The sequence below is a fragment of the Ochotona curzoniae genome, unplaced genomic scaffold (genome assembly GCF_017591425.1).
Source record: "Ochotona curzoniae isolate NIBS_2020 unplaced genomic scaffold, NIBS_Ocur_1.0 contig_430, whole genome shotgun sequence".
Taxonomy (NCBI): domain Eukaryota; kingdom Metazoa; phylum Chordata; class Mammalia; order Lagomorpha; family Ochotonidae; genus Ochotona; species Ochotona curzoniae.
Window position 1 is genome coordinate 9,837,669 of NW_024466219.1, and position 15,657 is coordinate 9,853,325.

At 47.1% G+C, this 15,657-nt stretch overlaps 1 protein-coding gene across 1 annotated transcript in view; it reads left to right on the forward strand.

Moving 5' to 3' along the window:
* The first annotated feature begins 1,573 nt into the window (after positions 1 to 1,573).
* The window catches only part of NEK7 (NIMA related kinase 7), a 138,803-nt gene continuing 124,719 nt past the window's right edge, over positions 1,574 to 15,657 (forward strand). Inside the window, exon 1 of the mRNA XM_040985409.1 lies at positions 1,574 to 1,777. The gene's annotated coding sequence lies outside the window, so the exon portion shown is untranslated. The remainder of the gene's footprint in view (positions 1,778 to 15,657) is intronic.

Consider the following 15,657-nt stretch of genomic DNA (forward strand, 5'->3'; position numbering starts at 1 on the left):
CAGTGGCTCTCTCTGTCATCCTGAACACCTTGGGAAAGTTAGAGGCTCTGGAGCTAATGCCTTCCCACACCTTAACCTCCTTCTCACTTCCCCAGCCACTCATCTCCCTGCTCTGCTCACTGGATTCCACTGACCTCTTGGATATTTTTTGGGCATGCCCAGCCCACTTCTGCTGGGGAATCTTTGCATCTGTTCTTCTGTGTGACACACTCCATGTCCTGCGAGACACGCGGCTCGTCTTCACACGTCTCCAGGTCTTTGCTGAAACGCAAGAGAGGCCCTCCCAGGCAGTGAAATAGCAGCCTGCTTCTCTAGGTCTCCACGGCCTGTGACTCACTGCTTGCCCCAGTAACTATTTGCTCAGCCCATTGTTTCCCTTTTCCGCTTACAAGGTAAGTTCCAGCAGAGCAGGGACCCTGTGTCTGGGTGAGCTCTTGTGTCCAGCGTCCTTGGAACCCTGCCCGATTCAGAGATGGACGCTTCCGCAGCTACTTGAATCAATAAATCAATGATTTTCTCCCTAAAAAGCAGTCTGAACTCTGCACTTTAACAGTTTGAATGTTTGAGCTATAATCTGCTCCTTCTTGGCTCTTGTCCCATTGGCTGAAGGGCTGCAGAGTAACTACTTCAAGAGCGCTTCTTGGAGGGAGTTTTTGCGTCAGCACCCGCGGTGTCTCCTTTCACTCAGCAGTCTTGATAGGTATCACGGCTATTGTCTTTTTTTTTTTTTTTTCAGACAACGCTAGGGTGATCTGGAACGATTCAATAATTAGCTGGGTCACGAGACTCCAGGTATGGCTGACTTCATACTGCCTTCTTGTTGTCTCCTCCAGGAGTTCACGTCCAGTAACCTGAAATGAGATGCTGAACCCAAAGCGTTCCTCCGTGCAATTCTGCATATTTGGGGGGTGTTATGGGGATAACATTTGTACACACGTGCATGTATGTGACACATAAAATATATTTATGTATACATCCCAGACCATAGAGGGGCACAGATAATACACACATTTAAATACAGCATGTGTGCGTTCCCCACATCCGAGCCTCCATACAGCAGGTGTTTCCTCTTTCAGAAACGTCCGTAACTGCACACCTGCGTTAGTAATAAGGCGCGCCCAGCTGACTCAGGAAAACGCCTCTTTTCCCCTCACTTCCCTGCACTATCCTTAAGCACAAAGGTACTTCGAGCCACCTGGGAAAGACCAGATGGGAATCCCTAACAGAGGGGGACGTCTCCCAAGTCTGCTCCAGGCTTGCCACCGGGGGCTTTCAGTCCCGGACGCCGAGCGACCCCCAGGCCCCTCGGCTCTCCCCCCGAGCCGGGGTCGGGGGGCAGGCCGAGGGTGGGAGTGCCCAGCTCGAGCCGCCCTCAGGCAGGACCCGCAGCGGGCCGGGCCCGTGGCCGGCGTGGGGCGGCGGGGACCGCGGCGGGGAGGGGCCGGCGCCCGCCCCGCCCTTCTCCTCGGGGATGCCGGGATGTTTACACTCCTGACAGCGGCGGCGGCGGCGGCTGTGGCGGCGGCGAGGCAGCGGGAGTCGCGCGAGGATGGGCCGCCGCTAGCCTCGCCCTCGGGCCGCGCCTGGCCGTGCGCAGCGTGGGGGCCGGCGCCGGCAGCGTCCGCCGGGGCGGCGTGGCGGGACGTGGCCGATCGGCTCGGGGCCTCGCAGCCACAGCCCCCGGCCCAGCGGGCCTCAGCGCGGCGGCGCCTGGCCGAGCCGCCCGCCCGCCCCGGGCGCCTCGCGGGCGGGAGAACGGAAAACTCCCAACTTCCCGGTGAGTCGCCGTCGGGGTCGCCGGCGGCCGCCTCAGAGACGGGCGGCTGAGGGGGCTCGGCCCGGCTCGGGGCGGCCGCCGGGAGCCCTCGGCCCGGGGTGCCGGTGGTGGGGAGTCGGAGGCGCCGCGCCGGGTCCCGGAGGGGGCTCGGCCCGTCGGGTGGGCAGCGAGGACGGCGGGCCGGCCGGGACGTCCCGCCCGGCGGCGGCCGAGGCTGCTGCAGGCCGCGCGAACGCCGCCGTAACTAAGAAACTCGGCGGCCACGGCCGCGGCAACAGGTCTTGGGTTTCGGGACCGGAGGAACTTGGGCGAAGTCCCGCCCCGCGGCGGCCGCCGATTGGCCGCGCCTGTTATTTATCCCTCGAGGATTGGCTCGGGCCTCCTGTCAGGATTCGGCCGCAGCCGGACTTAGAAAATGAAGTTGGCTGAGCAGGGGGAAAAAAGTTGGGGTGTGCGCGCGGGTGCGGGCGCCGAGTGGGGAAGCCCGCGTGGCCTGGAGGAGGGCGGAGAGGCTGAGGGAGAAGGACCTTGAGAGACTCCGGCTTAGACCCAGTCGGACACGGGGACTGAATAGTGGCGGTGGAAATTGAAAAGTCTGAGGGAGGGAGGGAGGGGAGCCCAGAGCAAAAGTGGGAGAGTGGGAAGCCCACGTGGCCCTTTGAGCGTTTCTGGTGGCCAACCTGCGAAATCACAAGTGTGATTACGGCAGAGAGCGCACTGCCCTCCGCCTGCCAGAGGCCTGATCATAAAGATGCGGTCGCGGGCGCAGAATACCCGCGTTGGCGAGGCAGGAGGTCCCTGTCCGGCGATCCCCCCGTTCCCCACTCCCCCTCCAGGGGACTCGGAGTATCCAGGAGCTTGCACGCGCTCCACGAGCCACAGCAGCGAGTCTTGTCGGGTTGTGGTGCAGAGATAGTATGGGGCGTGCTTGTCACGGATTTGCACAGGGTAGCACTTGCACTTAAAAAGTTTTGCGTTGTGTCTGGGACCACCGGCCCCACCCTGAACCGGTGCTGGGTCCGCCATAAGAGGCAGCCACCCCCGAAGCTTTGGAGCAGCCTTGTCTGAAGGGACACTGGGAATTCTGGCGATGGCTGGTGCACTTGAGGGACTAAACGAACAACTTCAGCTGGGGATCCTGGGTTCCCTTTGGGGAGATCCTGTCCACAGCTTGTTACATTTGAAAACCGCAGCATCCTCTATTTGAGTTGGCCTGGGAACCTACTGGGGTAGGGGGACAGTTGGTGGGGTCAAAAGCGCAGTTTACTGCAGGTGGCCAGGAAGATGCTGGCAGAGGATCTCTGGGGTTTCTTCCCTCAGTGGAGAGATTTGGAGCTCCCGGGACCCTCCCGGGGTGCCGGCTAGGGTTTCCTCTCCAGGGCGTGAGTCCCCGCCCGCGGAGGACTGACGGCCGGCGCAGCCAATGCGCGGCGAGGACACCGGGCACCCTGCTGCAAGGGCGGGTACTTCCCATCCCGGCGTGGGCTGGGAGAGGAGAGTGCAAGTTCCTGCTCACGGCTGTCTGCCGCAGCCTGCACGCCGGCCGGGCGGAGGCCGGGCCGTGGGGCGCGGATGCTGGACGCAAAACGTGAAGGGAGAAGGCCCCCAGTGTCCGCCAGCCTCCCACACTCCTCCCCTCACGACTGCCGCACCCTTCAACTTCCCACCTGGATTGAACCGTGGACTGGAGAAGGAGCTGCGCAGCAAACTAAATACCGCCCGCGGCGCTGATGGGGGCTTACTGTGAAATCACCTGAAAGTGAAAACCAGGAAGTGTCAGAGTCTTTATCGTTAGGGTACTCTCAGCTGCTGGGAATCTCTCTACTTAATTGAAAAAGTACGGTCTGTTTCCAGAACAGATGGAGCCGCTTTATAGTCTGAACCATTTGCGGGTGTATTTCTTTAGATAACAGCAGTGGAAGCTCTGTTTCCCCCGTTACCTAACCTCCAGTACACATTCTCCTGACTGGATAATTTCAGGAGCTCGCTTCCAGCCCAGTAAAGTAGCGCCTACTCCAAGCACGAGGGCAGCAGGTCTGGTGTGACGGCAGGGCACTAGTGGAGGAGGGGACACTCCAGTGTAATGCGTTTACCGGAATGATTCGCAAGTGGAAAGTCAACCTGCGGTTTAACAGGATACGGTGCGTGTGTGTGAATCAGCACGGACGCTCCTGGCCTCCGCCTGTCACGCTCCTGGTCTCAGTGGACACTTGGGAGCTCAGATTTGTTGCAAACATTTAAGGATTCCTTTCTTTGCAGCTGTTGTGCATTTACTGAAATGTAGAATCTTTTTTTTTTTTAACCCCTAAAATGTGCTACAAGATATCGGAGAACTTGATAGTGTTTCTAGAGCCAATTGCTGTTTGTAAAGGAATTGTCTGATGTTTCGTTAAAGCCGCGTCTCTGCAGTACTAGCAAGGTGGCCCTCATTCCTGACATCTGGGGAGGAGGCAGTGGTAGTTGTTAAATGCAGTTTTGTTCGGTGCAGTTGCTTAGGTAGATAATGAACCCCCAAATTCCTGTTAGGTTTGTTCCTTTTCATTTTTTTAAAAAACTATGGCCTGGTATTTAAAACATGTGCAGCTGCAGCTGCAGCGCTCTCTCCCGAGTGTGGGTTTCATCCGCGTTCAAGTATTTGTCCCTAGAGACATTTGTTTAGAGAGCTATATGGGTAGGTATTTCAGTGCGTCAGTTACAAACACGGAAGCAAGAACAGTATTGTTGAGAGTGTTGCGGCAATTGCACGCATGTTATTGTTTTCTCTGAATGACTTTGTCGGCAGTTGCTTTAAACAGCTTTCGGTACGTTTTTAGCATTAAGCCTTTCTTTATGCTCCTGAAGCAGTTTCAATTCTGTTTTTCTCCTTCTGCCATTTTGATAGGGAATGTGGGTCAATAGCATTTGCTTATATAATTGTAATCAGATATATGCCACTGTAAGACATAGTGGCAGTTCAGAAGTTTTAAATTTATGCTATTAAATGTCAAGGTTATAAATTTCCACACTGCTGATTGTTTTGATTATTCTCATATGTTACACATTTTTGCAATTTTTTCACTCTAAAGAAAACAGAGAATGTATTTTGTCATTTTTTTAGTGGAAAGTGAGCATGAGAAGAACATGTGGTTGTGGATTAAGTATTCTTTATCGAAGCAGGATAACTTCTTTTTTACCCTTTGTCGAAATAGCAGCTCTGTTGTACTATTTATGTAATGAGTTTATACATGATGTAATGAGTTTATACAGTAAGCTGTTTTGTAGCAATAACTTTCCAAAGTGTTCAGCCAAATTAACAAAGCGTTTTTAAGGAGGACCTATAAACATTTAGAAACACACATTTTCAGTGATTTATGAAACTAGGACCTTTAGTAACTTCTAGCGAGCATACATTAAGGCTGGTTGTTGGCTGCTGTGGTGTAGAGCTGGGGTTCACCAGTTCATTCCCTATGAAGTGCTGGGCACTCAGTATTTCTTAGTGGAGGAGGTCTAGTCTGGCTGCAGCTGCTGCCCCTGCAGCCAAAGACAGTACCTGACCAGGTGAGCCCAGCTGGGTGCCAGGACAACAGAGTTACAGAGTTGCTACAAACAGGCCCCAGCCGACCCCCGCCCCACCCCCCCAGAGGTAAGACCCTTGAAATAGATTCTAGGCCATTGGCTGTGGCAGTGCTTTGTAGATTTTTGTTGCTTTGGACCCTGGAAGCATTTGTTGGTTTTCTCAGGTTCCCTCAGGTTAGTATCTGTCTGGGTACCTCCTAGCTCTGGGTTTTCTTCCAGGAGTTCAGGAACCCAGAAAACCCTGGCAGTGGCGTCTGTCTCTGCCAGCGGGGACGGGGACTTGGAGGACACTGGTTTTCTCCATGGCCGGTGGTCACTACCAACCTGCAATGGAATCTGACTGCAGCCATTCCTCAGCACATGATTACCTAACACCACTTGGTACGGATGACTTGGTTCCACTAGTGCTTTTGCTTTTCCTTTCAGGCCTTGTGATATGGCTGCCCTTGTTGCTTTCAGAGGGAATTTCTGGTTTGACTAACAGGGTGGGCAGATTTTTCTTCTTTTTGAGAAAAATTGACTTAATCTTTCAGTAAAAACTTACTTTTTTTTCCACTTAGGAAAATATCAACAAACGTGTGTACTTTGGAGGGTTTCTAGTCCAGGTGTGTGTGTGTGTGTGTGTGTAGGCTGGGGGAGAGGTCGCTCCTAGCCTTGCTTTAGAAAGAACTGAGCCGTAGACTGACCTGGTGCAGCCACTGAGAGTGTACTTAGAGTGCAATGGAAACTGTAGTAGCGTTGAGTTACACAGGAGAATTTCCCAGCCTTGGCTAGGCGTGGGTTTTGGATGTGCTAGAAGTTTGACCCCTTAGCCCTCAGGGAGGCCGTGTGGAACCTGGGGTATTCAGAGTTTCCTGGCTGGTTCCCACCAGCGACAAGCAGCCTCTTCGTTATCACTTCCATGTTCACCGTGATGTGGAAAACACCAGTTAGGCACCAGGCCCTAGATCTGTTTCCCATGTAACGACCTTGGTGGAGTCACTTAATTTGTTTAGAGTATAGTTTCCTCAGCTGTAAGGGTTGTGGGGAATAAATGAACACATCCTTGTCCATGCATGATAGGAGGCCCAGTAAGCGTTGGTTTCATTTCATCTCTTCTCAAGATCCTGTGTGTGTGTGTGTGGGGGGGTGCACGCCCACTCCTTTTATCAGTTTCTTCCATGACGGGCCTCCTCACCCACTCTGCCTTGTCGCTGTCTCAACAGGCTGCTTTGCAGTTCTTCTCTGTTGGAATTCCCCTTGTCTTGTGCCCATGATTTCCATATTCATAATTTAATGGTTACTACAGTGGTTGAGTTACTGTGTATGATTTTCTTTTTTTATAGATGTATTTATTTTTATAGGAAAGGCAGATTTTACAGAGAGGAGGCAGAGGGATCTTTTACCTGCTGGTTCGGTGCTTAAATGGCCATAGGCTCAGCTCTAGCTGCTATGTGAAGCCAGGAGCCTGGAGCTCATTCCAGGTATCCCTTGTGGGCCCAAAGGTCTTGCGCGCTCCTCTTCTAGTTTTCCAGACCTTAAGTAGGGAGTGGGATCAGAAGAGGAGGAGCCTGGACATGAACCAGCAACCCTGTGGGATTCTGGTCCCACTGGTGAAGGAGTAACTTGCCACACCAGCCCCTCGGCCCCTGCTGTGTGGTTTTCTTCGGAGGGTGGGGAGAACACCAATCCGTACTTCCTCTGGGAAAAAATATCCACATGAGTCTTGAGGGCCTGTGCTCTGCAAGTGTGAAGGAAGTTTCAGAAAATAAAGAAAATATATTTATTTTTTTATTTGCAAGGCGGAGTTACAGAGAGAGAGAGTGAGATATTTTCTGTCTGCTGATTGGTTCACTCCTCAAATGACTGCAGTGGTCAGGGCTGGGCCAGGCAGTGGGGAGCCAGGAGCTTCTGGGTTTCCCATGTGTGTGTAGAGGCCCAGGCACCTCAGCCGGCCCTCACTGCACTCCCGGGTACGTTAATGGGGAGTCGCATCAGTGGAGCAGCCAGAATTTGAACCGACTTCATTTGGGATGCCTGTGTAGTGTTGAGGTGGGGGCTTAACCCGTTGCAACACAGCATTGGCCCTCTCAGAAAGACTCTTAATAGCTGATTCAAGAATGGCAAAATTTAAAAACATGTCGTTTCTAGCGTGTTTAAAATTCTAATTTATTTCATTCTTCAAATGTCTTCTTTAGATTATCATATTTAACTAAACACATCGTAATTTTTTATTTGTTTATTATCATACCAAAGCCACATATTCTGTTATATCATGAGTTGGGAAGAAATGAATGAATATGCTTATGAAAATGTAAGAAATGTAAGCTTCCAAAACTGTAAGAAATTCCAAATCTTATGTTGCCTTTATATCTAATGATGAGCCCTATAGTGAAAAAAGAAGATGGCTTTGTACAATGTCACAGAGACACCCACACCTGGTCAATGGGTGAAGTATTGTAGGCAACATGTCCTTATTTCAAGCAGGATCTGTCCTTCTAGGCAGGATCTGTTGGCAGACAGATACATGTAAATTTAAAGGTAGTATGCAAGAAGATGATGTTTTGGTGTATTGGTTTTGTGGAATGAAATTTATTTCACATGGCAACAATACAAACTTCCTTTGTTTTGCTTGGTGTTTGTTGTTCAAACATGTAGAAAACATGTTTTATTTGGTAAGAATGTATTTATTTCTATTCAAAATAAATCTAAAATTTTAAAATGCCTTTTTTTGATTTAATAAGGATTTTATCATTTGTTTATTTATTTAGAGAGGCCAAGAGACAGACTCACAGCTCTTGTCTTCTGGGTCACTCCCTCAAAATCCACAACCAGTGGGAAACCAGAAACTTAATCCTGGTTCCTCCCTGGGTGGCAGGGATGCACTTCCCTGAGTTGTGACCACTGCTCCCAGGGCCTGGGGCAGCAGGAAGCTGGAAATCTGGAGTTGGGTTTTGTGTTCCAGTGTGGGGCAGCTGTCTGAAATGATATCTTACATGCTAGGCCAAATGCCCTTCTCAGTTTGATAAATGTTTTGATTGTTGAATGACAAGTTACATATTATCTCTGACTTCACTTAGATGAGTTATGACTCATTGAAATATCAGCTTTTGATAAAGCTTGTCTTTTATTACCTAATTCTCCCATTTGCTCTTTAATTGCTCCTTAAAGTAGGAAGTTATTACATGGTGTTTAGTAGTGTTTGATGGTTATGAGGGAGCTCAGGCTTCGAGCAAAATGTGTCTATACTAGGCTACCAAGAAGTTGCTGCCTCTCCTATAATCACAAAACCTCCAGTTTGTGAACACACAGCTGCTGCGGTAATGAGGACAAGGCCCTTGAATTAGGCCCTGACCATTAAGTTCAGAAAGTGGATACTGCGGGCTCTGGCTGCTGCACCTGATTTTGTCTGGTTGTAGGTGGGGTTTTACAACAGAAAGGCGTTCTGAAGGCCAGAAGTTGGAAGTTAAGGTGTTGCCAGTGCCATGTTTTCTCTGAAGGCCACAGTGAAAGTCCACCATTAATCTCTGTTGGCTTCTTGTACTGAGGGGAATTCTTGCCTTTTCATGCCTGTGTCTCTGCGTCTGGCATGGGACTTCTTCCTGTGCATATCTCTCTCTCTTATGAGTCCACCCTCTGGTGCTTCTCAGCACATATACTGAAGATTGCAACAAGGTCTCCCTAATGACCCCGTCTTTACGTCTACTCATTCTTACACTTAAAAACTTGACAAGTAACTCTACTTCTCTACTCCGACACTTTCCTATGCCAAAGAGTTTCATATCTCTGATCTTTCTGGTTTTAACAGCAAATTTTAAAGTTGTACAGTGATTGTGTTTGAGAGACAAAGACACCCAGGCTTTATATATATATATATATATATATATATATATATATATATATATATATATATAAAAAGTTTTCTGTAGGTGTGTGGGAAAGTGCAGATTATGAAAAAATAATGTGTGGATTTCAGAAAATTTTGGGCTCAGATAAACAATTCTTTATTCCACTTTCCACGTGCACTGTGAAGTGTCCTCATCAATGTAGTTGTATTCTATTGCTATGACAGAGATGGTACAGAGTCAAGCTGTGTGTTTGCATTATCATCCTGGGATTTCACTCAGAAGAAGATGAATGCATATTTCACTAAGTCAAATACTCGTAGAACTGGAAGGAAACTTCAAAATTGTCTAAATTTGTCATCTAATATGAGGTAAAAACAAACCCAGCTAATTCAGACTGGTTGACCCGTGTTCCACTAGATTTCATGTGTCTGGAGCTTCGGTTAGGGGCCTTTTCTGTTTGTTTTGTAGCAGTGCATGTTAGTTTAGTAAGGTTTTTGACAATAGGTGCAGCGTTCTTTTCCATTCTGCTGAATTACCAGAATGTTGCTTTTTTCATATTACGTGTTCAAATCAGTCCTTTGCTTCATTATTCCTTTATCCAGTATTATGTATACATCCAAAAAATTTTAACAAAATTTCTGTAGCTATTTAAGAGTATGTTGGTGAGCTTTTCGCTATCGTTGAGATTGGTTGCATTTCCAAAGCCTTGGTCCTGTTTCTGTGTTCTCATGAGTCTCAGTTTACCTGCTGCGCTCATCAGAGGTTCTGATGTGATACCTGTGAACATTGGCTTTTTCCGGCAAATCTCCCAGTCATTCCTTCTTGTTACCATCCATCATTCTTCGATGCCTGCAGTAACCTGGGCTGAGGCAAGTGGAGACCAGGAGCCCAGAACTCTGCATCTCCCATGTGGATGTCAGGGACCAGCCAACTCCTCGAATCATTCCCTGCTGTCTCCACGGCTGCACGTTGAGGAGCCTCAAGCCTGGGCCCTACAGGGTTGTTGTCTCAAGCAGTGTTTTAACCTACAGTGTCAAATACCTCCCACCCCCTTCTCACTCCCACTGGTGAATTTTGTAGGCCGATCTGGAGGCCTTGCTCTGAGATAGCAACCTGTGTGTAAACAGGCAGTACAGGTGATGCAGGCCGTGCCGAGAAGCACCACATGATCTTTGTTTTTCTGGTTTCCTAATGAAAGGCCTTTCTCCTGCTAACGTCACTCTGTTAGCGGATGTGCAGCCCTTTGGAATAGCAATATCTAGTAATGGACTCTTGCAGCATGTGGAACCAGTGTCTCAGCAAGGAAAATAGAAGATACTATGCAATTGCTGCTAGAAATATGCTATAATTTTTAAAGAGATACAATTATCTTATAAATTAACATTGGGTCATAAAAGGAGAGAAAATTTCACTTTAAACAAAGTGAAGAAAGTTTCTTCCCTACCAACTCATCTGTAGGGGTACTGCTTCTGCTGTGGGCTGTTCTCTCACCATTTTTGGCATTTGTACAGCCGGTGTGAAAGCTTACCACTTCCCGTACCCCTGTGATGGTTTGTTTTCTGCGTAAGGACAAAAGCCCCTTGCCTTGCTCTGTAGAGTTTTGGCCTCTTAATTAGCACCACCTGAGACTTACCTGTTGTTCTCTTTGTTCCATGGCGTGGCCACACCGGGTGTTTCAGCCTTGCATATCTGGCTGTGCTGGAAAGTGTTCAAGAACACTGTGATGAGTAACCTGCCTCTTTTTCCATGACTCTCTTATTTCCATTTGGGACTATGATAACAAGTAACTGGGCCTTGGGTCTCTTCTAGCTTCCCTCCATGTCAGCAGATGCAGTCCTCTGCATTCACGGGGTGTTTTATTCAAGAGTACCTATCTGGTAACTTAAAATCTGCTTTCTATCAATGGTTCTTTTTACCTCTACCTAATCTCCTGAAAGCAATTTGAAGCATTTAAACAATATAGAACCTTTTTGTTAATGACACTCTGCCATTTCCCCCACTTAATTTGAATAGAAGGGTTCCAGTTTAATGTTGTCAGTGTGTTTTGAAGTCCTGGATTAAGTCAGGTTCATTTTTTTTTTACGTTTTCAAATGCCATTTCCAAGTTTAATAGAAGTGAACTTAGTATCTGTGGAACTTGGTTTAAGAGTGGAGTGTCTGGCCCAGCATCTGTGGTGTGATTAATGGAGCACATGATGGACAGAAGCTGGGCTTTCTGCACTAGCCACGGTTAGGAAATGTTGAGACTTCCCGACTAGCAGAGCTGCCATTACTAGACTTTTTGTGTTTGTGTTGTCATCCTCAGAATGTGAGCATGTCCACGCTTCCTGAGTTGTGAACTCTGTTGGACTGTTTAAATGTTTTGAGAGTGCTCGTAAGGTGATCCAGCTGACCACACAGCTTTACAGGCGAGCCTTGTCTCAACTTGGGAGCCAAGCTTGCCTGAAGGCAGAGCATCCCCTCTGCCGATAAGGCGTGAATGAGAGTCACGTCACTTTCTCTTCGTGATCACTCTTTTTCCTTTTCTTTCTGTTCACAGTCCAGAAAAAGAGAAATTTGGGGGCTGCTGGTGGGTAACAGAAAGTGAGAAGAAATGATTACAGTCGAGGAAAGAACCACAGGGCGTGAGGAAGAGACATTTAGGCAGTGGTGGCAGTCAGGAGTAAATGGAGAGATTTAATGGTCAGTTTAAACTTGGAGGAAAAACGAAGATGTTAAAAGGCAGAGGGAGATGCGGAAGATAGGGAGAGGAAACTGGCAGGTGACTGTAATGTTCGCTTGATTGAAGAGCATGTTCTGAGATTTATCTAGATTACCAGTATTTTTAAAGATTTATTTTCATGGAAAAAGCAGATATACAAAGAGGAGGACAGACAGAGAGGAAGATAATCTGTCCGCTGATTCACTCCCGAAGTGGCCATAACAACTGGGCTCCAAAGCCAGGAGCCAGGAACTTCTTCCAGGTCTCGCACATGGGAGCGGGGTCCCAAGGTTTTGGGCCGCCCTCGACTGCTTCCTCAGGCCACAAGCAGGGAGCTGAATGGGAAGTGGGGCTGCCGGGATTAGAACTGGTACCTGTATGGGATCCTGGCATGTGCAAGGTGAGGACTTTAGCTTCTAGACTACCACGCTAGGGCCTAGATTGTAAAATTAACACAGGAACATAAGCTGCATGGTTGGTTAGTGTGCTTAATTTGCAGTTTAAAACTGAGATGGCATATACATGTCACCTAGATTATGTGTTAGGTTTTTAAAATCTACATTGTTTGCAGTGTTTGATTATTAATTAACTCTGGATATGACTACTGCTTAGCAACCTCTTCATCTTTGTTGGTTAATCTCGGAAGGAAGATAAGATTGTTAAACAGATGGCTCAAAGGGGTCCTTCCCACTTTTGCTGGGCGATGCCAAGTTTTCACAATGAGAGAATACTTGAAATCATGCGCTGTGGCTCATTGCTGATCCTCCTTTGAGCCTTTAGATTCAGAGTCCTTATGGAAGCAAATATGCAGTGAATGGCTTTTAGAGTAACCTCGGTTTCTGTTGTAGATGGGACGCCAACGGCTGCCCTGCTGCTGTATTTTCTTGCCTGGCTTGGTCATCTGTAATGCTGTACGTGGAGGCGTTCAGCCTGGTCCTTACCTAGCTTTCTAGGCTTATCACTCATTTCTTCCCTTGTACATCTAACAACTTACCTTTTTTTTAAAATATATTTTGTATTTCTTTGTTCTCTATGACCTTTTCAATGCTTTCAATACTCAGTTTCCAAATCTCACCTACTCAGTCTGTTTATTGCAATCATCTTCATCCTTCAAGCCTCTACTCAAGGATACAAAAGATCCATAAACTTCTCTTTCATCTACCTCTTTAGGCCTTTTATACTGATTAACTCTGTTATTTGTCTTCGTCTTAGCTTCCTTCCTGGAATATATACTTCTGAAAGGCGTGAATCATGTCCTGTTTTGTATTTGTGTTTCCTGTAGGGCCTAACATTCTTGTCAGAACTGGCCATCTAGAGAATGGCACGTGTGGCTGCTTCCCAGGGAACAGAAAGGCAGGAGGTCCGGGCAGGTCCTGGCAGGGAGAGAATGTCCAGAACAATTGAGCTGTCAGTTTCAGGGAAGTCTGGCTATGAATGCCAGGTGCATGTTCCTACATGCCTGTAGAGCATGCTATGAGGGAGGTCTTACTGTGTGAGCAGGTAGAGGTACGCTGCACTGCTGGTCGCCGTCAGGACCTTCAGGGATCTGGTTAGTGTGTGGATTCTAAAGTCTGAACCATCTCAGTGGAGTGGCTCAGAACTAGGACTAAGAGAAGCAGTAGCGTGTTGGACACAGTCCAGTCCTGGTCATGAGTGCTGTGGAAGCAAGACAAAGAACAGTTTGAAAATTAGATATGAAGTAGAAAGGCTTGGACACCGAGGAATCGAGTGAGAAGTGAAGTTCTCGTAGGACACAGTGTTTAATGGGATCAGAAGCCAGGTGTAGTTGACTTACAGGGGATTTAAATTGTTCAATAAATGTCTTATTTGTTAGAGGCTGGCTCGTTATACTTCACGTTTAGTGTTCTGGCTTTCTGTTAAGGAATGGTAGCCTTTATGTTGTAACAATTACTATTTGCCGGATTAATTTCATTTTGAGGTTCGTCAGGACTGTCCCTTTAAGAAGAAAATATGCTGAGCTAAATAAGGCTAATACTTGACAACTATGGCGGACAGGACCTTTCATTTGACATATGACCATAGGATGCTGACGAAAGATGGTCTACTTTAAAATGGACACATTTAACTTGTGTTATTTCATGGTTTTATTGTAAGAAATTGTAAAGTTTATATTTAAAAAAAGTCATTTAAAGTAATTATAAAAGGCCTAATGTATTCTTTCTGCACCTCCCTTAAATTTAGTTATTTAGTTAAATTTAGTTATTCATTCCTTTTTTTAAATGGCTCAGTGCCTTCTACTTGCTTTGAGTTAATGTTTTTCTTATTCAATGTTTGAGTTGTTTTCTTCAGAATAATTTCAGCCTCTTAGTATCCTAAATGCTTTATGATTTGGGCCTGTGTAAGTCTTGCTTTGTGACTGAGGGGTCCAGCTGCTCCAGTTATGTGTGTATTCCTAGGTGTGAACTAGTACATCAGTCAGGTGTGGTCAAACCATGGCTGGATTTGGAGATGAGGGTGAGCGGAGAGCTCAGGAGGCAGGAGCTGAGGAGAGAATTGGGTTATCTCTACTTTCAGCTCTCTCTTACTAGCTGTGGCTTCTGGTGTCAGTGGATTGTAAAAAAGAAATTAGAGGCTAAGCTGTATTTTAACATTTGTGTTATTTTCTGTGGTACAGTTTTGTAGGTCTAGGTATCACCACTATTTTCCCTTCCCTTCTGCTTTCTCAATTTCTCCTCCCGCCATTTTCGTCCATATTAATACAGTATTGTAGTCCTTTAGTAACAGTTTAACATTCTGCTGTTTAATTGCATCATGGTGTTATAGATATAGAAAAGGTAGAAAGCCTAATATCATATTATCAAGGTATATTTAACCATTTCACTGGGAGTCCTTTCATTCGGGGTTAGAGATTCCTGCTGCAATATTTCATATGTTCTCATAGATGAACTGTGTGACAGAGGCTAGCATACTGTGAAGTAGAGGCTCGACTTCATTGCGGATTCTTAGGGCATTTCATTATGCCAGGACGTTTACTGCCTCATTGTGGGCAGGAATGTCTTTGCACTAGGGATGAAGAGGTTCAGTGCTTCTATTAGATTTTTTTCTGATTCTTTTGTAGCTTTGACTTTTTTTTTTTTTAACTAAATATGACTTAGGAGGATCAGAGTGAACCATTTTGGTTTTGAAAATTTTTTTCTTCATGAAAAAAAGTTTGCTTGCATGTGGCCTTTACAAGCTGCCTGGTGCTAAGACTGAGACATTGTCCCCTGCCCGGAGTCTACTAATAAAGTGAATATCAAAATTGTTAATTCTTGCTTGTTGGCTAGGGAAAATGAGAGCTCAAAGAGTCGGAAGCACAAGGAAATGCTGCTTTGGCCTTGGTTATCACGGCACCTGATAGTAAAGAAAAATAAATGACCAGATGTGCTCATAACTCAGAAGCCTAGTGTGGAGTAACCTAGTGTGGAGTAACCCAGTTCTGATTAAATTGATGTCTGATCAACAGCTTCTTTGTGTTGTGGAAGCAAGTTTCGCTGGGATGCTCGTGAGACGTGCAGGGGACTGCCCGGCAGACAGGTGCTTCCTCACATCCTGAGCATGACAGAGGGCTGTGCTAGAGCGGTGCTCGCTGGAATCACCTGCAGGATGTCATGGTGCACAGCATGTTGGACTGTGTAATGGGGGTAGGTAGGGCAGCATATTGCCCATTTAAAACAAGTTATATTTTGAACGGTAAGCGCTTAGTGAATCTTAGGGAAAGCTAAAGGAGAACTAGTAGATTACTGCTTAAGTGTAATAAGTGTAATAGAACTTCAAAAAGCTTGTTGCTGGTGGTG